This window comes from Arachis hypogaea, chromosome 14, assembly GCF_003086295.3.
Source record: "Arachis hypogaea cultivar Tifrunner chromosome 14, arahy.Tifrunner.gnm2.J5K5, whole genome shotgun sequence".
NCBI lineage: Eukaryota > Viridiplantae > Streptophyta > Magnoliopsida > Fabales > Fabaceae > Arachis > Arachis hypogaea.
Window position 1 is genome coordinate 63,360,325 of NC_092049.1, and position 23,251 is coordinate 63,383,575.

The 23,251-nt window shown below is 32.4% G+C and overlaps 1 long non-coding RNA gene across 4 annotated transcripts; it reads left to right on the plus strand.

Moving 5' to 3' along the window:
• Nucleotides 1-171: 171 nt before the first annotated feature.
• On the plus strand, nucleotides 172-3,036 carry LOC112742069 (uncharacterized). Of its 4 annotated transcripts, XR_011870917.1 has the most exons (7): nucleotides 172-569; nucleotides 774-982; nucleotides 1,282-1,344; nucleotides 1,431-1,545; nucleotides 1,637-1,723; nucleotides 2,405-2,477; nucleotides 2,686-2,834. It is a non-coding gene; the product is annotated as an uncharacterized lncRNA (long non-coding RNA). The 4 variants fall into 4 exon arrangements; XR_011870916.1 differs by lacking the exon at nucleotides 1,637-1,723; XR_011870919.1 differs by lacking the exon at nucleotides 2,405-2,477 and having other exon boundaries at nucleotides 2,686-2,701.
• Nucleotides 3,037-23,251: the final 20,215 nt, after the last annotated feature.

Genomic DNA, 23,251 nt, shown 5'->3' on the forward strand with positions numbered 1-23,251 from the left:
TGCATTACGACGGAGGATGTGTTGAGATATTTTTTTCTCTTTAAAATCGACAAAAATATTATCGATTTTAATATTTATTATAGATAAATTTAAAAGATGAAGATCTTTTTAAAATTAAGTGGATGATTTAGATTTATTATATAAAATAGACCGAGTCTGCTATGGTGTTGATTTTTTTTTCCCAAATAAAATCGATATTGGTGTCGATTTTTATCAAAACAAAATTTCCTTCCACAGTTACTCCCCGCGTCCTTCCTTTCGCCCCAATTCACCTCAATTTACCTCAGAAGTTAACCCCAATTCGCTCATTCTCCATTTCACCTCTGCCATTTCACCAACCCTCCTCTCTCCGATGTCGCCGCGCCTCTTCGCTCCGCTGCCACCGTGTTGTTGCTCTGCTGCTCCCGCACCCATCGTCCCCCCGTCCCCTGTTTCAAATCGAAAACACGTCGTAACACCTCTTTCTCCGTATGAATCTCCGGCAATTTGGCACATGAACTATTACGAGTGCTACTTTAATTTGCAACAAACGATTTCACAGTTCCATTAGTCTTGCAACATCGAATAAGGTTCGGTTTTTCTTTTCTCTTTACTTTTCAATGTTGTTTTCCTTGTTTTGTGAATTGTGATTCCAAATTTTCGATTTTCGAATGGAGTTCTTCTTTTCTGTTCTGCAAATTGTTGATTTCTTTATTTTTTTTTTTAAAGACTTTGCGATTTTTGTAAAGTCTCTGCTTGCTCTATATCTCATATTTTCTGATTCTTCCCTGCAGCTGCTTTGGTTTTACTCCCTATATGAAGAATTTCATTCTGTTATCTCAACCTCTTTGTTCGATCCAGCAATTGATTCGAATTGTATTGGAATTTGGAACTATGGTTTCACTTAGTATGTAACCCTAACTTGCTCTTTTTCAGAGCTTGAAACGAAGAGGATTTTGCTCAAAATTTTCAAATGAAAAGCAGAAGAAAAGCGCGGAAGCTGGTACAATTTCAAGTTTCTACAAGAAGGCATATGAAATCGTTACTTTTTCATACTTCGATCTAGTATAATAGTATTTTTTGTTGATGAATTTAAAATTTATATATAATACTCGTACCCTGGTATGTAGAGTAGCTCTTACACGTTGTATCTCATCATATAATCATAGGTCATTTTATCTTCATTAACAGATTATATAGGATAGCTAGATAGGCATAGATGTTTCAACTCTGGAGTTTGATTACTTGGCATTTGTTTAAAGCCTCAATATGATTCTTGAAAATTTATGTGCCTTCATGCAGAAACCTGAAGAAGGATCAATCAGTCATAGAGTACAGCGATTGGCAAAGTACAGATTTTTAAAGGTCTGGCTAACCTATTCATTGATTATATCTGCTTAAACTTGTGATACTTTTCTCAGTTAGTGACATTCTCCTTGTTTACTGAACAGAAACAATATGATCTTTTACTGAATGCTGATGATTTGGACGCAATGTGGGTTTGCTTAAGAGAAAATTGTGTAATAGACGATGCTACTGGCTTGGGTTTCTAATTGTTTTGTCAGGGTAATTAGTTAGTTATTATTTAAGTAATTATTAATTAACTTGTCTTTCAAAATAACTTAAGTAATTACTAGTTAGGTATTGTGAATGCCAGTGAGAACAGTAGTAATAAGCCTGAGAAGACGGTGAAGAGTGTTAACTTCCATCGGTTCCTACTAGGGTGCTCCTACTTAGGAACATGGTATGCATATTCAATAGTTCATGCTGCATTTTTTTATTGTGATTCATTTAATATGATTTGGCTATTATTTCCTTCTTATTAGTCTTTGAGATAAATGCCAGTGTCATGTTTTTGTGCTAGAGGCAAAGGAGGGCTCAAAAGACCATAGTTGAAATTGTTATGGAAATTTATATATACCCGTTTGATAAGTTTAAGTGACAGAGTGACAAATAAAAAGGAACAAAGAGAGTAGTTTAGATTTAAGTATGATTTATGCCGCTATCCATGGAGTCAAGGCCAGGGAGAGCTTAGTTATTGTTGCTATATTATGGGCAACTAGTTTGAGAGCTAGGGAGCCTATTCTATGAGAGTTGTTTGGCTATGCTGTGTTTTCTTGCTGTTCTCATTACTTGCATCTTGTATTTCTAGCTGTCTAGGCCTAAGTATCTTGTTATTGTTGTAATTGTCATCGTTTGTTATTGTTGATCATTCATCATTTAATAGGAGTACTCAATTCACTCAATTGTCATAGTTGTTAGTTTTGTTATGATGGCCGTATAGACATAGAAGTATAGCTGAGATGATCTCAAGGGATTCATTTAGCCATTCCAATTTAATTACTAAGTTGCTCTCTACTGCTGGCCATTTTTCTTGGTTGTCTTGTTTGAAGGAGTTTTTGAAGGTGCATATTCTTTTTGGCAGTTTTTCCATATAAGCTTTCACTATGTGATTGAGGATGTCGTATCTATCATAAAAACCTTGGGAACTGATTCGAGTAAGTGTGGACAATGTCAATATTGCAATTTGAAACATTCCTGCTCCATTTGATAACTTCACCATCCTGCAAACTAAGTTTAACAATGCTGGACTTGATCTCAATGACTTAGTCATCCTATCTGATATTTACATTATTTAATCACAGTTTTTTGTAGACCCCTTTATTTTGTTTTATCTGGTATATGTAACTTTGTGGTTTTGTAAAGGTGCACACACAATTGGAGTGTCTCACTGCTCAACAATCAGCAACTGTTTGTACAACTTTACTGGGAAGTTAGATCAAGACCCTGCACTAGACAGTGAGAGTATGCACAAAATCTGAAGAAATTCAAGTGCAAGAGCATCAATGACAACACCACTTTGATTGAGATGCACCCTGGTAGCCGCAAGACCTTTGATCTTGGTTACTATAACCAAGTTGTTAAGAGAAGAGGCCTATTCACTTCAGATTCTCAGTTGTTGGTCAACAGTGTTACAAAGTCTGGTGAACCAATTGCTTCAAGGGTCGCTTCGGAAATTCTATGCTCAAATTGCAATGCCTATGGAGAAAATGGAAAGAATTAATGTCAAGACCGGGACACAAGGTGAAACCAGGAAGCAATGTGCATTGGTAAATAGCTAAGAGTAATTATATATATATATATATATATATATATATATATATATATATATATATATATATATATATTTGACAATGGATTTGTGTCATGGTATGTGCAACTTTGTATTCTGTATTATTACTATATTTTGTCCTTTTGTGTTTGCTTATTTTATGCTATGCTGTAGGGTGCACTATTTCATAAGAGAGCATATGGTGTGGGTGTTTTTTTGTGAGCTGGAATAAGTGGGTTCCATTTTCATAAATTTTTTTCATTGGCATTTTTGTTTCATCGTTGTTAATTAAATAGATATGTGGTTTGGGTTTTTCTTTCTTTCTTAACATTTGTTTTTCGTTTGTTTGCTTGTACCTGAATCTTTAAAATATATTGGAGATCTTGTAAAATGAGAAACAAGATAGGGAAAAAACTATATGGCTATTAAAATCGACGGTAATGTTGTCGATTTTTAATGAAAAATATGTCGGTTATTTAATAATTAACGACAGCTAATTTGTCAATTTTAATAAATCAAATATCGACACAAGCGCCGTCGATTTTAGATAATATTATCGACAATCAAGGTGTCGCTTTTATTAAATATGTAAAATTTTAAAACCTATATTATCGACAAGGTAGCTATCGATTTGATTAAAAGTTTATCGACAACCCAACAAGACGTCGATTTTATTAGTTTTTTGAAAAATCGATACGCTTTAAAACGACGGCTAAAATCGTTAATTTTACCGTCGATTTGGCCGTCGATTTTAACGTTATTTCTTGTATGCGATGCACGAATTTATATTTTAATTTGATATGGTAAATCAAAAATAATATTTTATAATCATAAATCTCTCAAGTTTAGTATAACATTATCATTGTTATTATATAATAAACTTACTCTTGTTTTATCTTTATACAAAGTAAAATACAATGGAACAGTTTGAATTCTATAATTTTGAATCATAAGAGACCTAGAAAAACAAGAATATATACATGTCAATTTTACAAACTTTATATCATAAAGCTAATGAAAATTTATCGACAATCTAATATTTTACTAACCTCATTAGAAAAGCAATTGGCATATGATGTGCTCTATGTTACACACTTTATTTCAAGTCAGAAAGTATAATTAATAAATTAGTTATATCTACGACAAATATTTGTACAAAAGTGTAAATCATAACATGTTACTAAAATGAAAATACTATTTTTCTTACCTAAATATTATTAAAAATTTCTTTGAATACGACATTTGTTGTTTAGGCCTTTGGATTACTGTCTTCATCTAAAATTAGAATGTTCATACCATTGCGACTCTTAACTCTTGACAAAGCAACATAAAGTTGCCCATGAGTGAATACTGATTTTGGCAAGTAAAGTCCTACAGGTGATAATGATTTACCACATAATGAAATACTTTTTCTCTCCTCATATGTAGTATCCCGTTGTCCAATAATGTCCAAGTTGCATTCCAAATACGATTTGGTTTGCTAATACTATTAGATATCAATAACATCACAAACAGCTTTTTCAATTGATGACTAGACCTCATTAATAACTGCAATGAATTTTCTATCGTCACACAGTAGTCCCATAAAATAGAAAGCATCCTGAAAGCTAGGATATGTAATCCCATTAACTGTTCTAATAGACTCATGTCGTGCAACTTTTTTGAACAGTTAACAAAATTCTCATATAGTAAATATCATCTATACCTGGTGGAACATAGTTTAACCACCCGATAGAATATTCTCTCTTGTGTGGATGTCATTCTCTTTTTTCTCTATCATAAACAAATTGATTTGAAAACTCAGCATATGTTAAAATTTGACCTGTTTCAAATTTTTTGTTGGCATCCATCCATGCTAAGAACATCGTACCTTTCCCTTTCTCTTAATCCATGATTTTCTCAAGATTGTCATCGTCTTTAAATATGATATTTTGCTTTTCAGGAAAATAAAAGGTTAATCTCATTACTGAAAACCATCTCTGATGAATATCATAAGTCAAAGTTCTCCACACAGCCTCCCGTGTAGATAAATACCTATAATCATAAAATTATTTGATCTCATAATACGTTTTTTTTAAAGTATGCTTATATCTCGTATATTTTTAAAATTAATATACCAATAATAACATTTTAAATAAAAAGATAGAAAAATATTTATTCACTAAAATTTTTTTTAACAAATTAAATCCTTCAAGCACAAGAAAAGTTTAATATTACAAAAATATTTTTAACAAAATAAAGTTTTTTTTTTTTTAACCAAAGATAGGGAAACTCAAACCCGTAACCTCTTAGATGAGTATGGAGAGACTATGTCATTTGAACTATAACTCATTAGCTATAATAAAATAAAGTTAAAAAACCTTATAAATTAAATTTATTTTAGAAATTAATAACCTTATAAATTACATAAATTTAGAAAAAATATTTTAAATTTTTTCGAAATACTAAATTAATTCAATTTTGTATCGAGGAATGTCAAATTAAAATTTCCTTTTAAATAGCATAAATAACCTCACATTTTAAAAAAAATGGTAATTCCATTTAATTTAATATAATTTTTTGTAGTTAGCATATTTTCTTATAAATTATATAAATTTTTAAAAAAATATTCTTAAACCCATTTTGCTTGCTTAAAAATTCAAGAAAAAAATTATATTTTAAATTTAAAATTTTAATATATACTTTAATTAGAACTTAGAATTAGATTTTTTTAAAATAAGTACACATTAAAAATTAATAACTAACTTAATTGTATCAACAATAATTTATATGAGAAATTTATAACTTTATGATACTAAATACTAAATTAAAAATTAATAAAATATCAATGGTGTGAATTGAATTGGAATGTAAAACTATAAGTAATAATCAAATAACTTCAACTTATATTAAAAAAATTTAAATTCCAAAGATAAAAATCGAAAAGAACAAAAAAAAAAAAAAAACTCAAGAAAAAATAATGTTTCCACCAAAACAAACATATGTTTAGCATTATTCTAAAAAGGGATTCTCAATTTTCATTCTCAATCTTGATCTTCTTCCAAGTTGAGGTATCTCTTTTCACCCTGAATCTTCCGACTTCAAGGATAGTCGCTTGGTTGGTGTAATAGCATTTTCTAACACTTCGGAATCACCATTGTCTGCAATCTCATTGGAGAATTCAAGTAGTAAATTCTGTACAAAATACTATGTTAGATTAAAAAACATCCTTCACCTTTGATTTTAACTCAATAATATTTTTTTGAATAAAATTTGGCTTTAACTTTTAAGAAAACAAACAAACAAAGAATTTATTTTTTGAACAAATACCTTGACACCTTCTACTTCCTCCCCTTTAATGATTGAGGATGCCTTGAGGTTGGTGATGAGGGATAAATGTCGGTTAGAAATTTTCACAAAATAATTCCGTCGAAGTATAAATCCAAACCAAAAATCAACCCTCAATCAAAGTTTAATTTGTTTGTCACAAGTGCAAACCCAATAAAAACCGAGAGTATTTAAACCTCTGGTCGTCTCTCAAAGAATTGCAGGGAAGTGGGCATATTATTCATTATGGGAAAATATTTTCGGGATTTTGAAATGATGAACAAGAAAGTAAATAACAAGAAAGTAAATGGCAACTCAAATGATAAAAAGGTCTTGGCAAGGGTTGGTGGTTAAGAATTACTGTCCTTGTTACTAACCACAACATTATAATTACAAGGATCATTCCTACGTTGTCATCCCCAAAATTAGAGAAAAGTCAAGTGGACCTAATTGATCATAGTCCATAAGTCCTAGCCACTCACTAATTAATTTAGTGAAAGACTAGAGTCAATGGAAACAAATTATCAATCACTTAGACATTGGTAACTCAAGGTCACCCAAGTTACCATTTCAAGCCAAGAATACAAAAATTTACTCTAAAATCTAACCAAACATTTTATCAAACACTTGGAAGGCATAAAAGAAAAGCAAAGTAAATTGGCAAGAAATATAAATTCTACAACTACCCAATGCAAAAAAATAACAATAACAACTCAATTAAACAATAAGAAACATGAAAACATAAATTGCATTAAATGAAATTAAAATCAACAAGAGTGCATGAACATAAAGGCAACAAATAAAAGGAAATAACAAGTAGAACTAAAGGAACAAAGATGCAAGAACAATAAATTGCAAGAAAAAGTAAATGAAAACAAGAACTAAACCTAAATCTAAGGAAAATCTAACCTAATTCTACCCTAATTCTAGAGAGAAGAGATAACTTCTCTCTCTAGACTATAACCTAAAGCATGTTACTATTCTACTCCTAATTGCTCTCCCTTTGTTTCCTCTTGAATTTTGCATCAAATAGTTTCAGAAATGAGTTGGATTGGACTTCTGCAGCCCCGGAAATCTCCCCCAGCCTGTTTCTTTAATGAGGTCACGTGCTGCTTGTCACGCGTACGCGTCGCTTGGCGAATTTCTGATAACGTGTACGCGTGGGTCACGCGTACGCCTCGCATGGCAGATTTCCAAAACTTCATTTCTTCATGCTTTCTCCACTTTTGCATGCTTTTTCTTCATTTCTTCAATCCAATCTTTACCTTCTAAACCTAAAATCGCTCAACAAACATATCAAAACATCGAATGAAATTAAAGTGAACTAAATTTTGAAATTTAAAGGTCTAAAAAGTATATTTTTACTCTTAAGTGCAAATTAGGAGAAATTACAAAATCATGCTATTTCATTGAATAATTATGGAAAAAGTTAATAAAATCCACCAAATTCAATACAAGATAAACTATAAAATTGTGGTTTATCAGTTGGAAACAAACTACCGGTATAGTTAACATCCTGAGATTACAATTAGTTATTAATTATTATTTATAAATTAGATACTACTAATGACCAAATAAGCAAAAAGTGAATTGATTTTAAATAGAAATTACACTTATAACTGTACCCACAATTTGAATAGGATGGGGCTCTTTAAATTTATTTATGAGGTCCACATCATCAGTCATCTTCCTAATTTGATAAGAAGGTGAAAAGTGTGGATTATAAATAATAATTACGTTAGATATAATGCACATAATATTAAACTCAAGAATTAAAAAGATAACATACACACCTATTTTTAAATTGGATGACATTTTCATCTTTAAGGTTGAAGAACATCTTTGTGCCATATGTGAAATTTTGTAAAAGAATCTTCTCTGAAAAATTTAATTTAATACAAAATGAGTAAAAATTCACATAAAAAATATATTTTGAAAAATTTATTGATGAATATTACCGTTAAATAACTTCATTCTGGTAAATTGTAAGACGACAATAGCTTCATTCTTGTTGCCGGAACCCAAACAAGCATTTAACTCGTGTGCGTTGTTGCCAAAAAGGGCACAATTCATTATTTTTCTATGTCAAATAGAATGTTTAATATTAAATATATTTTTTATAACAAAATAAACAAAAATTAATTACAACTTAAAAATTAACCACCAATAAAATAATATCAAACTATATATATTTTATATTTTTAACATTTAAAAACTAATCATCAAGTTAAAATTTCAAACACAATTTAAAAAAATTAATAATTATTTAATTAATCATTTTAAATTCATAAAAATCAAATGACGTAAAGAATATTTTTTTTGTAAATTATGCTTATTATTTATATTTTTAATATTAACATGACATTACAACTTAGAAACTAACCAACAATAAAATAGTATCAAATCATATACATATTTTATATTTTTAAAATTTAAAAATTAATAATTAAGTTAAAATTTCAAACACAATTTAAAAAAATTAATAATTAATTAATTAATCATTTTAAATTCATAAAAATCAAATGACGTAAAGAATGCCTTTTTTTTTGTAAATTATGCTTATTATTTATATTTTTAATATTAACATGTCAATAATAACATTTTAGGTAAAATGATAGAAAAAATATCTCTTCACCGATAACAAAATTTTTCAACAAATTAAAATCCTTCAAGCAAAAAAAAAAAGTTTAATATTACAAAAATATTAATAATAAAATAAGTTGAAATAACAATTTAAAAAGATGAGAATAAAGGATTTTGGAAGTTGTATTTAATTTTTTTTAATTTTAATTATTATTATATATATTATCTATTTAATATATTTATTTTATTTAATTTTATTAAATATATTCATAATTTAATATATAAAATATTATATATATTCATAAAAAATAATATTTTCTATTTTAATAATTTTAATATTATATTTTATTAATATATTAGAATATATATTTTATATGTACAAAAATATACAATAAAAAATTTGACAATAAATAAAGATTATACAAATTTTAAAGAACAAACTATTTGTTATGTTTAATATCTTTAGTTTGCTCTGTATAAATTCAAATACATAAATTTATAATGAAGTTAATATCAAAATTTTATATTTATATAAACAAATATATGATTACCTATCGTTCTCTAATTCAACAATATTGTATTTACTAGACTTGTCATTCTTTCTAAGAGTTCTCTCATTTTCAATTCCAACAACATATCCAATAATATCTAAAATAGATTAAAATAAAAAAATTTGTTGCCAATAAGTTTGTTAAAAAAATATAACCAAAATTATCAATGAAATAAATAAATTTATCAATAAATTATACGTTTTCTAAAACAATAAACTTAGCAACTAAATATGTGTAATCGAACCCAAGAGCATTGAGAGTGTCAAAATTCACAAAGTTAAATCTATACCGTGGGATACTTGACGATTCTGAAAGTATGTGCACATCAGTACATTGGTTTAAATTAACCACATACTCATGATGTTTAGTCTTGAAGTTACTCGCATTGAGTCCAACACCAAAATATCTTATTTGATAAGATATTAATTCTCTTAGCAAATTTACAACTCGAGACACAAGAATCTTCTTAACTGAGGCATATTTTTTCCTTCCTAAAATTGATAAACAAAATCAAAGAACAATTAAATGGGGATAAACAAACATATTTAAAATATGAATAATATAAATTTAATATTGTTTAAAAAATTGGTAAGAAACTCACGTTTTTATCGAGCCAAACTATCTCAATTGAATATGACAACGGAAAATTTTTTGTATCTTGATAGTGTCCATAACATTATCACTTATATACGTACACACAAATTCTTAATTGTAGAATTGATCTCATCAATTTGTGAACATGAACTTCCATGGAAAAAGGATAGAAAAATTTTAAATAATTGATTGTATTGAAAAAGGAGTTGTTGTATTATGTATCTCTTATCTGTATTTTTATAGTGGGACTCATAATCGAAATTTTTTAAAATCTAATTGAGTTTTATTTCAAATAACTAACTATTTAAAATGCTTTTCAAATTTAGTTTTCAAAATAACCTAAGCAAATAACTTAACCTAAGCAAAATAATCTAAGTAAATAACTTAAAGTTAAAAATAAAATTTGAAAAAATTCTTATGATTAAATTTGCAGATAAAATAAATATAAACTTATTATTAGTCGTTTTTTTAAAAGAGTAATATTGTCAATAAAATAGATTTTATAAATAAAATGTAACTATAATTAAAAAGTATAAAAAGTAACAACTTAAACAAATAATTTATAATTTATATATAATTAGTTCAATAATCTAAGCAAATAAATAATTTAACAATATTAAAAAATAAATACCTAACCACTTAAAAAAGTGCTTTTAAAAATTTAAAGAGTAATAATCTAAACAAACTATAATTTATAATTTATAAATAAAATTTTAAAAATTTCTAGTGACAATATCTAAACAAATAAATTCTCAAGCTCAACGTATGAGCGCCACGTCAGTATAAGAGCTCTCTATTTATATTACTATAAAGATTATGGAAGTTTAATTTATTCTCAATTTTTTTTATTCAAAAAATTTAAAAAAATATATAATATAAAATATAATGATAAAAAACTAATAATAATGAAAGAAAAATTAAATTGTGTCTTTATGTTAATATTTTTGTGTCTTTTTTTTAGGATAGATATAAATATAATAAGGAAAAGTCTAGGGGGCCAGCAATTTTGTTAAATTCTGGCCAGCATATAACCAGCAAAGAAGAGTGAACCATTGGATGAAATCTCATACCAATCTCACACCATTAAAACCATCATTGATGGCTATTTGATGGCTACAAAGCACAAAAGTTGCTGGCCCTAACATTCTTCATATAATAATTCAGTATTCTTCTATCTTAAATAAGATTTTGTATTTTTATGTTCCTATTTTGGTGTTCTGTACTTATAAATAAACGAGCTTTAACACCAAAGATGGACGGATGCGGTTAACGTGTTTAACTTATCATTTTGCCATGACGTTTATAAATAGTTGGAAGGAAGTCGGACTGTTTGGTAGTCTAGAAATAAACGGGCTTGAAACTTAATCTAAGAAGTAATTTTAGTAGTATAGCTTTGTTTATTTAACTAATATATTTAATGATGACATAATTATTTATTTGTGGTCAAGAAGTAATAACTCAAATGGCATAGTCTTCCCGTACTTAATTAAGAGGTTGTGGGTTCGAGTCTCCATATTTTCGATAAAAAAAAAAAATTTATTTATTTGTGATTCTATTAACTTAGCTCTACAAGACCATGATGTGATTCAAATAATGCAAAATAATATAAGAAACAAAGTATATTATTTTATAAAACAAGTCCATGATGTTAGTCTTTCTTTTCTATTCCTATTTCTTTTGTTTAGGACGTCTTCGTTATTATCATTATCTTCTTTTTTCTTTTCTGTTGCATACATATTTTTCTTCAATTTAAAATTATATAGGATTTATTTTATTCTATTCATGCACATATGCTCGTGCATGATTTACATTCATTATTTTATCAATCTTTAAGCTTAGTGTAAATCTCTAAGCTTAGTGTTAGTAACATCCTATCACCATAAACTTTACCTTTAACCGTAAAGCAAAGGACGATAATGCGTCACGACAGTTCTAAAGCTCAAAAATATAATATATAGTCAAGAAATAATAAAACTAAAAGCCTGATGAAAAGAACATAAGATCAAAGACGGATAAAAGCGCAAAGCAGTCACACGACAACTAAAAGCCTAAAAAGCACGAGATATAAAAAAAATACATAATACCTTGCAAAGCTGCAAGATACAAGGTAATAGATATAAGATAATCAAGTTATATATATACAATATCCAAAAGAGAACTAACCGCAGCCCGCAGAGTTTAAGGCCACTAGTTAAACAAAATACAACAGAGTTTTGATAATAAAATAGCCACGTCCTATCTCTCAAAGTTTTCAGAAATAAAGCCTCCAAGGCATAAAGTTTACAAAAGTGAGAGAATACAACAAAATAAAACAAAACTAAAGTTGAGCCATCCTCTGCTCTATCACCATCCGCCAACTCACTAAGGTGAGTTGCGACCTGCATCTGAAAAGTAACAACATATGGTATGAGAACCGGGGATTTTCAATATGGTAACAGTGCCCAATAGATAAGATATAAGGTTCCGGGAAGCCAAAGGCAATCCTAGAACTTCAAACCGATATAAAATTCAACTTATAATAAAATCTTAAACCATAAATGGTTATCTAACTTAAGGATTTTCTATTCTACAGAACACCGCTATTCCACAGCTTTCGCCAACCTATCCTCCAAGCAATTCCATCGCCACCGCCTACCGAGCCTCCTCAATCCCAGCAGAAAACACAAATAGATGCAAACAAGTAAAAGACAAGTAATAACATAAACCGCAAGTAATCCAATTAGCAAGTAAACATGTTATACAATTTGGTACAATGCAATTAAACAAAGCAAACAAACATGTAAGAATGCATATGGTGAATGCCTGTCCTATTGGCTATGATATCACTTGTCAGTTCAACTGCCAACCCGACACATCATCTCGGGATGTCGCCTTTCTGTCATGTATATAAATTGCACCCTGAGATATAGTGCCCTAGTGATGACTGCGCATCATGTCATGTTTTTCTATGCTTTTTCATATCAAAATTTAATTCATTATGCTTAATTATTGAGGAGTTTTGTGCTTAAGTTGTATATTGCTTTAATTTCTTTGAATTGTTTAACTTTGTAGAAAATGGTGGAAAAAGAAGCAAAAAGCACAAAAGAAGCAAAGAAGCTGGCGTGCCACTTGGTGCTCTGGGCGTGGCACGCCAAGCTTGTGAACTCAATTCTCATCAAATGGGCGTGCCACTTGGAGCTTTGGGCGTGGCACGCCAGGCCAATGAAACAGAGAAGGGTTGCATAACACAACATGATGGGTGTGCGACTTGGAGCTCTGGGTGTGGCACGCCAAGCTTTTGAAGTCAACTCTCAACAATGGGCATGCCACTTGGTGCTATGGGCGTGACACGCCAAGTTTGTGAAGCCAAGATCTCAAAGAGGGTATGCCACTTGGTGTTTTGGGCGTGGCACGCCAGGCTTAAGTTCCAAAGGAGTGATTTTGAGCCCCACTATGGGTGTGACATGCCAAGCATTCGCGTGGCACGCCGGGGCATATGCCAGCCTGACCTCCTCCCATTCAAATGATAATATCTTGAGCTACACAACTCCAAAATGAAGTGATTCTAGTGCCATTAGAAAGTAGACATCCAGATCTTTCCAACAATATATAACAATTTATAATAGACACCGGAATTGAGGAAGATATCGACCCCGAAAACACAAGGAGCAAAACACGTCACTGTAGAGTTACCAGCCTGACCTCTTCATTTTCAAAGGCACATAACATGAGTTGTAGAAGTTCAAATGATGGGATTTTGGTGTCGTCGGAAAGTTGACATTAGGATCTTTCCAAAGATATATAACACTCTATAGTGGACGTTAAAACTGAAGGTGAAAAAGGCCATTATTTCAGCTTTGCAAAATCTGGGTGTGCCACTTGATATCGAAGGCATGGCACGCCAGCTCTATTTTCATAATGGGCGTGGCATGCCAGGTTCTGGGAGTGGCACGCCAGTTCTAATGGCCAGAGAGGAAGATTTTGTGCATCATTGAAGGTGTGGCATGCCAAAGAGTGGGCGTGCCTCCCCAGTTTCATAACACAAGGGGCGTGGCACGCCAAAGAGTGGGCGTGGCACGCCGGGGTACTTGACAGACTTACCTCTTCACCTTCAACTGGGCATAACTTGAGCTATAGAGGTCTAAATGAGTTGATTCTAGTGGTGTTCAAAATCTAACATCTAGGACTTTCCAACAATATATAATACTTCATAGTGGATATTGAAGTTGAAGCACAAACAACTCCATACTTTCAACGTTGCAAAGTGGGTCACAATCCAAAGAGCAAATTCTATGGGGCGTGGCACTTGAACCCACACGCCAACTTCTTCCTGCAGCCCCCAATCTTCAACCAAGCCCACTCCAACTCTCATTCAAGACACAATTGTCAACCAATCAAGGCCACAAGAAGCATCTAGAATAGTTTATTTTCATTTCAATGTAATTTGCTTTCAATTTCATTTAAGTTTGTAATTTAGGAGAGCCTATATAAAGGCCTTAGTTTCATAGAATAGGAGATCAATAATTCTGCTAGAGAGGGGTCTTCGAACTCCCTCTTCTCACCCACACTTCTCTTCTTCCACTTTCTTACTTGAAATATTTTAGTTATGAATCACTAACTCTTTCCATTGGGAAAGAGAGCTCTATTATTTTTCAATGGATTAAATTGTTTTTATTCTTCTTCTTCTCTTTATCTCTGTTTGATTTACTTGAAGGATTTTTGTTCTTTATGTTAGCATTCAATTATCATGGAAAAGAGATTGAATGTATTTAGGTTTTATGTGAACCTTGGAAGATGAATCATAAAACCATGCTTGAAAATCCTTTTCACACTTGAGTAGATTTGGATTTTGGGTTGGATATTGTAACATTTAATCCACCCACTACTTAGATTTATGAGGATGTGTGGTATAATCAGGGACCATTATTCATCTCTTCTCATGAGCAATTAGACCAAGGAATTGGCTATTGATCAAGATTGGGGAGATTGAGTTACCAAGGAATTGGGACTCAATCACTCATGATTGCCAAGAGGTCAATGAGTTGCATGATTGAAGATGAGATGAAATCAATTAACCCAGAGAATGCAATATCTCTTGATCCAAATTCTTATTTTATCTTTCTTTCTTTTATTTACTTTATGGTTATTTACATTTTTTGCAGTTTACATTTCCAGCACTTTACTTTCTTGTACTTTACATTTATGCCATTTACTTTCTTACACTTTATTGTTTTCCTTTATTTTCATGTTATTTACATTTTCTTGTTGATTATCTCTCCTTAATGATTGTCTAACTAGAATAATTAATCAACTATTGCTTGCTTAATCCGTTAATCTCTGTGGATTCGACCCCACTCCATTGTGGGTTATTACTTGACGATAATTTGGTGCGCTTGCCAAAGAACGGATTCATTTTATATGGGAAGTGAAATCTGGTCATCAAGTTTTATAGCGCCGTTGCCAGGGATTAATTGTGATTAACAAACTACCAGTTGATTGATTTACTAGATTAGACATTTTTCTTTTGTCTTTGATTTCTTTTGTTTCTTTATTTTCTTTTGCTAACCAACTATTTGTGCTGTTGCCTCACTGGGAATTTTCTCAATTGTGACAAGGAAAATTCTAATCTCTTTTATCTTGGTGATTGTGTTAGTTCCACAAAATTTGTAAGAAAGAATGGAGTATCCATCATATTTTGGTCAATCAAATTTTATGGAAAACTTTCCACCACCACAGAATGATTCATGTTATTATGCTCATGGTGGGTGGGAGTATTAAAAACATAAAATGGGGTGCTTCCCAAGGCCACAAAATGGTCCATATTTTGATGAGTGTAATCACTACTCATGTTGTGGCTGGGAAAATCAAAATCAAAGAGATTTCACTCATTCATACCCCATTCATCAAGAGCCATCACCTCTTAATTATCCAACCTCGCCTCCTAGTTTTACATGTCCAAATTCTTCATCACTTGAGTATGCCTCAGCACAAAATTCCTTCCCACATCCATACAATTCATTTCACTATTCACAAAACTCATTTCAAAATTCACAAAATTCATTTTACCACTCACAAAATTCATTCCAAAACCCAAGCCAATCACCATAACCTACACAACCTTCCTTAGACACCCAAATATTCTCCAGGATTGAAGCCTTCCTTGAAAGCCTTGGAGAGAATATAAAAATCATTAGAGAGAAGGAAGAGAAGTGTATGGAACGTATAGAGGATTTCACCTAATGGTATAGGAATTCTTTTAAAGAACAAGAAATCTCTCTCAAGAACATTGGAATGCATTTAGACCAAATGAAGGAGGAATTGGAAAAGTAAGAAAAAAGAGGCCGCTATACCAAGTGAAACCCCAATGAAGAAGGAGGAGGTTGTGAGAGTATATAAGCCTAGGGCTCCATACCCACAGAGGCTACTAAAGGTGACAAACAAACATGCAAACTCACTCCCAAAGGAAGTAATACAAAATCATGCAGAAGAAAGGGAGGAAGTCAATTAAGGGAGTTCACACTCCAATGAAACAGAGAGTTACATAAAGGGTGAGTTCATTGAACCACCAATTTAAGAAAATCTTGATTAAGAAGACACTCCAACCATCACACAACAACCAAGGCTTGAAATCAAAGAAGTGAAGAAAATTAACAAAAGCAATAAAAAGAGGATGGTGACCAAGAAAAGAAGGACAATATCCATGAAGAAGAAAAGGTCAACCAAAAGCAATCCCACCTCTGCCCCAACAAGCAAGTTTAATCAAGCTAACAACAAAAGAAAGCTTGCTAGGAAGAGGCACTCAAAACAGCAGGCATTAACTGGCTCCTCTTTCTTCGTGAGGTCATTCTTCTTAACAAACTGGAAGAAGAGGAAGAAAGTTGAGAACAACATGTCAAGCTAATGACATTAAAAGAGCGTTTGTTGGAAGGCAACCCAACTGTAGATAACATTTCCTTTCTTTGTTATGTTTATTTTCAATAATTTGGCATATGATTGCATTCTAAGTTTGGTGTTGCCATGCAACAATTTTATTTTCAATCTTCACTGGGTACTTGCATCATTCTAAAATGAAAGTGTCAAACTAAGTTTGGTGTTGCCACCTATTCTTCATGTTAAGTACCATGCATACACCACTTATTAATGCAATCACATTGCCTCTGTTTCTTTCTTGTGCCTTTATTGTATCCTTAATTTTGCTTGCCTAACCACATGTATTACTCACATTTTATTGTTCTAAGATATTCATGAACCATCATAAACCCCATCACCACTGTTTTATTTGTTGCTTGAGGACAAGCAATCATTCTAAGTTTGGTGTGGGAAGGGAAAGAATAGGAGAAAGATGACAACAATAATGAAGATGAACTACAAGATGGTAAAGTTCTTTTTCCTCTTATTTGTTTCTAATACTTTAAATTGCATGGTTGTCTTCTATTTCCTTTGTATACATGTGCGTTGTGAATAAACATAGCTTGGTTGCTGAATTGTAACATGTGCTATGATATTATGACAACCATCTTGAGTTTTGTGAGTTCAAAGTGACTAAATATCATGATCATAAACAAACAAGGTAATTCAAGAAGAATCTAGCATGAGCATATAAGTATTGGGAAGCTAGCATGACTATTGTTGCTCAATTGCATTTGAATTTGTTTAATTGAAGTTTTCATCTAGAAAATTTTATGAAATTTTTGAAATCATAAAAACTTTGAAGAAGCGAATGCAAATAAGGCAAGAAAAGAAAAGGGAAAGAATGAGAAAGGTGAGGGCTTTGAGTACCAATGACAATTCATTTGTCAAGTACTTGTGGTATTTAGGTATCAAGCAAAAAGCTTGAAAATAAAACACTTAGAGTCAAGGCTAGGCTCAAGTGCAAAAGTACTCCCTTAAAGCTCAAGGCTCTGAGCATCAATGATTAGAGATTAAAAAGAAGAAACAAATGAGCTAAAAGAGTCCTCTAATTAAATGCTTATGGTGCTTATGTATCAAGTGGTAATACTTGAAAACAAAGCATTTAGAGTCGTAGCTTTCAACAAATGGTGCAAAGCACCCAAGACGCTAAGCTAAGAAAAAGATGAAAAGCTTATTTCAAGGAAGGAACACAAAGAAAAAGATTTCATAAAATAACTAGATAGAAGCATCAATCATTTGAATTTCTTTTGTAATTGTAGCATGCATAAGAAACTAGCCAACCATGAACATAAAAAAATTGCTACTCTTCTCACCTTGGTTTGTCAAAATCTATTGCATGATTCTTTGTTTGCTTGAGGACAAGCAAAGTTTAAGTTTGGTGTTGTGATGACTGCGCATCATGTCATGTTTTTCTATGCTTTTTCATATCAAAATTTAATTCATTATGCTTAATTATTGAGTATTTTTGTGCTTAAGTTGTATATTACTTTGATTTCTTTGAATTGTTTAACTTTGTAGAAAATGGTGGAAAAAGAAGCAAAAAGTACAAAAGAAGCAAAGGAAGCTGGCGTGCCACTTGGAGCTTTGGGCATGGCACGTCAGGCCAATGAAATAGAGAAGGGTTGCTTAACACATCACAATGGGTGTGCCACTTGGAGCTCTGGGCGTGGCACGCCAAGCTTTTGAAGTCAACTCTCTACAATGGGCGTGCCACTTGGTGCTTTGGGCGTGGCATGCCAAGTTTGTGAAGCCAAGATCTCAAAGAGGGCATGCCACTTGGTGTTTTGGGTGTGGCACGCCAGGATTAAGTTCCAGAGGAGTGATTTTAAGCCCCACTATGGGCGTGGCAGGCCAAGCATTCGCGTGGCACGCCGGGGCATATGCCAGCCTGACCTCCTCCCATTCAAATGAAGATATCTTGAGCTACCCAACTCCAAATGAAGTGAATTTAGTGCCATTAGAAAGTAGATATCCAGGGCTTTCTAAAAATATATTAAAATTTATAATGGACACTGGAATTGAGGAAGATATTAACCCCGAAAGCACAAGGAGCAAAACACGTCCCTGCAGAGTTACTAGCCTGACCTCTTCATATTCAAAGGCACATAACTTGAGTTTTAGAAATCCAAATGGTGTGATTTTGGTGTCGTCGAAAAGTTGACATCAGGAGCTTTCCAACGATATATAACACTTTATAGTGGACATTAAAAATGAAGGTGAAAAAGGCCATTATTTTAGCGTTGCAAAATCTAGGCGTGCCACTTGATATTGAAGGTGTGGTACGCCAGCTCTATTTTCAAAATGGGAATGGCATGCCAGGTTCTTATGGCCAGAGAGGAAGATTTTGTGCATTATTGAAGGCGTGGCACACCAAAGAGTGGGCGTGGCACGCCGGGGTACTTGACAGACTAACCTCTTCACCTTCAACTGGGCATAACTTGAACTACAGAGGTCCAAATGAGTTGATTCCAGTGGCGTCGGAAAGCTAACACCCAGGAATTTTCAACAATATATAATAATTTATAGTGGACATTCAATTTGAGGCCCAAAAAACTCCATAATTTCAACATTGCAAAGTGGGTCACAATCCAAAAAGCAAATTCTATGGGGCGTGGCACTTGAACCCACACGCCAACTTCTTTCTGCGGCCCCCAACCTTCAACCAAGCCCACTCCAACTCTCATTCAAGCCACAATTGTCAAACAATCAAGGCCACAAGAATCATCTAGAATAGTTTATTTTTATTTCATTGTAATTTGCTTTCAATTTCATTTAAGTTTGTAATTTAGGAGAGCCTATATAAAGGCCTTAGTTTCATAGAATAGGAGATCAATAATTCTGCTAGAGAGGGGTCTTCGAACTCCCTCTTCTCACCCATGCTTTTCTCATCTTCCACTTTCTTACTTGTAAATATTTTAGTTATGAATCACTAACTCTTTCCGTTGGGAAAGAGAGCTCTATTGTTTTTCAATGGATTAAATTGTTTTTATTATTCTTCTTCTCTTCATCTCTCTTTGATTTACTTGAAGGATTTTCATTCTTCATGTTAGCATTTAATTATCTTGGAAAAGAGATTGAATGTATTTGGGTTTTATGTGAACCTTGGAAGAGGAATCATAAAACCATGCTTGAAAATCCTTCTCACACTTCAGTAGATTTGGGTTTTGGGTTGGATATTGTGACATTTAATCCACCCACTACTTGGATTTATGATGATGTGTGGTATAATCAGGGACCATCTTCATCTCTTCTCATGAGTAATTAGACCAAGGAATTGACTGTTGATCAATATTGGGGAGATTGAGTTACCAAGGAAATGGAACTCAATCACTCATGATTGCCAAGAGGTCAATGAGTTGCATGATGGAAGATGAGATGAAATCAATTAATCCGGAGAATGCAATATCTCTTGATCCAATGCTGATTTTATCTTTCTTTCTTTTATTTACTTTATGGTTATTTACATTTTCTGCACTTTACATTTCCAGCTCTTTACTTTCTTGTACTTTACATTTATGCCATTTACTTTCTTGCACTTTATTGTTTTCCTTTATTTTCATGTTATTTACATTTTCTTGTTGATTATCTCTCCTTAATGATTGTCTAACTAGAATAATTAATCAACTATTGCTTGCTTAATCCGTTAATCTTTATGGATTTGACCCCACTCCATTGTGGGTTATTACTTGACGATAATTTGGTGCGCTTGCCAAAGAAAGGATTCATTTTATATAGGGAGTAAAATCCGGTCATCACCTAGGACACTGTTATGGGATATAGTATCCGAGCACGCTCTTGTGACCAGAAAGGATACGGGCAGGAGACAGCCTCAAACTCCACATCTCAACGTAAGCAGGATTAACCACCGTCCTTACACTGGCTCTGCAACTTCGACAAGCGCGATTAACCACCGTCCTTGCCAGGCACATAGCGACTTACCAATCATAGCATAACAGACTATGTACCCAGTTCAGTGATCACTTCTCATATATCACAAGGTCATTAACTTTCATTTCATCAGTTTCAACAACATCAATCTTCCATTTTTCTCAATTTATTTTCAATGCAACTTTGCCAATTCACTCTAGCTATTCCATCCACAGTACATTGCAAACTTAAGTAACCGTCTCGAAAAATCATAACAAAATGTCCCTTTAAATTTGCCTAGTACATTATCACTCGTCCTGAAGCCTAGACACTAATTAGGGGATCTTAAACAGGGGTTATAAAGGTGAAAAAGTGGAGTGGATAGGAAAAAACAATTAAAATAAACAATTTTAGCAAAACAGGATATTCGTGCGTATGCATGCCTCGTGCGTACGCGTGAGTCCCTTTCTGTGCGTGCACATGGTACGCGCACGAAAAAGTTTGATTCTGAAAATGCAAGTCGTGCATACGCATGACCTTGCTTTTGTACATACACATGGTATGCTCACAACACTCGCACAAGCCTCTTTCATTCCTGTAACGCCCATCATGCCATGCGTACGCATGACCTGAAAATTCTGCAACTTCTGCAGAATTCAATTTTTAACCCTAAACTTCAAACGCGCATAATTTTTTCGTTAAAAATAAATTTCATTCGTTCCTTAAAAGTTATAAACTCAGATCCAACGTTCATTTAAGATAAGTTTTATACAATTTGGGGATCCGAAAACTAAGTTATGGCTCGTCAAAGTTCGTTAAAAATATGTTTTTACCAAAATTTATCAAACTTTCCTATTTTCCAAAACTCTCTTTCAACTTCAAAAATCCAAACTATATCAATCTCAATCCTTCAATGTTTAACAATTTAACATCTCAATTCATCAATCCATTCAATCCAAGTCTAATCACTCATTCCAAATTATTTCAATTCACAAATTCATAATCCAACAATATTTCACCAAGATTGATTACCAAACCCACATTCCCATTTATCATCATCACAATAAATAATTATCATCAATCATCATCAATCATCATCAAAATCAAAATTCATCATTCAAATCCACCACATTTACCCGATCACGATCTCCAGTCCAAATTTCACCAATACTCATCATCACAATCATCATACATCACATTTCATTCTCATATCATATCCAAACTTCATTCAATTACTCACATATCACACATATTTAATCAACCAATGCATACCATTCAAACCTATCTTAAGAAAACTAGCCTATGTTTCACACAACATTACATATTTATCTAAAGGAAACTAAAACCATACCTTAGCCGATTTTCTCCCAAGCACAAAACACCAAAAAGCCTCTTCCACATGCTTTCAAATCTTCCAAACCAAAATCAACAAGCTCAACTGTAACACCCTACCACACGGAGCTTTATGCCTAGGAAATAAATTAAAGATGGCGAGGCGCTACGACCTCTAAAAATAAAAATACGTACATATATAACAAGGATAATATAGCTAGGAGCCTTGAAGAAAAAAAAAGCTAAGATCAAAACAATAATTGGTGCGGGATTTCGGATACCCACAAACTAACCGACAAGTGCACTGGGTCGTACCAAGTAATACCCCAGGTGAGTGAGGGTCAATCCTATGATGATTGATAGAATGAGCAACAATGGTCGTGTGAATCACTTAGTCAGGCAAGTAGAAAGTTGTGTTTTGAGTGTTGTAAAATGCATTAAACAATAAATTCAGAGAATTGGAGAGCAAGCAATAAAAGTGTTGTGAAATATATGAGAGAAAACAGTTAAGGTTTTAGAGTTGTTTATTCATCCGGATTAAGTTTTCTTACTAACTATTTTAATCATGCAAGATTCGTTTCATAGCAAACTGTAATTGACTAAACCTTAATGTCTTAGTGATTTAGTCTCCTTCTAACCCAATCAACCACCAATGTCTTGGTCACTTAATATAGATTAGAGGGTTAAGAGAAATTCTTGTTTATGGCCATAGAAACTCTAATTACCCAAAACTAAGAGGATTATATGTCACATATCCCGAGTAGTTCAGGTAATTAGCAACTTGGGAGGAATTTGTTTTCAAGGTATTGTTCAAGCGAGATAACTCTTTCAAGAATCACAAGAACACATTTAGAATAAGGGTTATACTATCGTTCTAGCTAGATTCATAAGATGAAGAACGAAAGCAATCCTTGAAATTGAATTAATGCATTAATTAAAATAGAAAAATAATAATCTTAATCCATAAAAATAAACAGAGCTCCTAACCTTAATCGAGGAGGTTTAGTGGCTCAGACTTACATAGAAAAACAAGGGT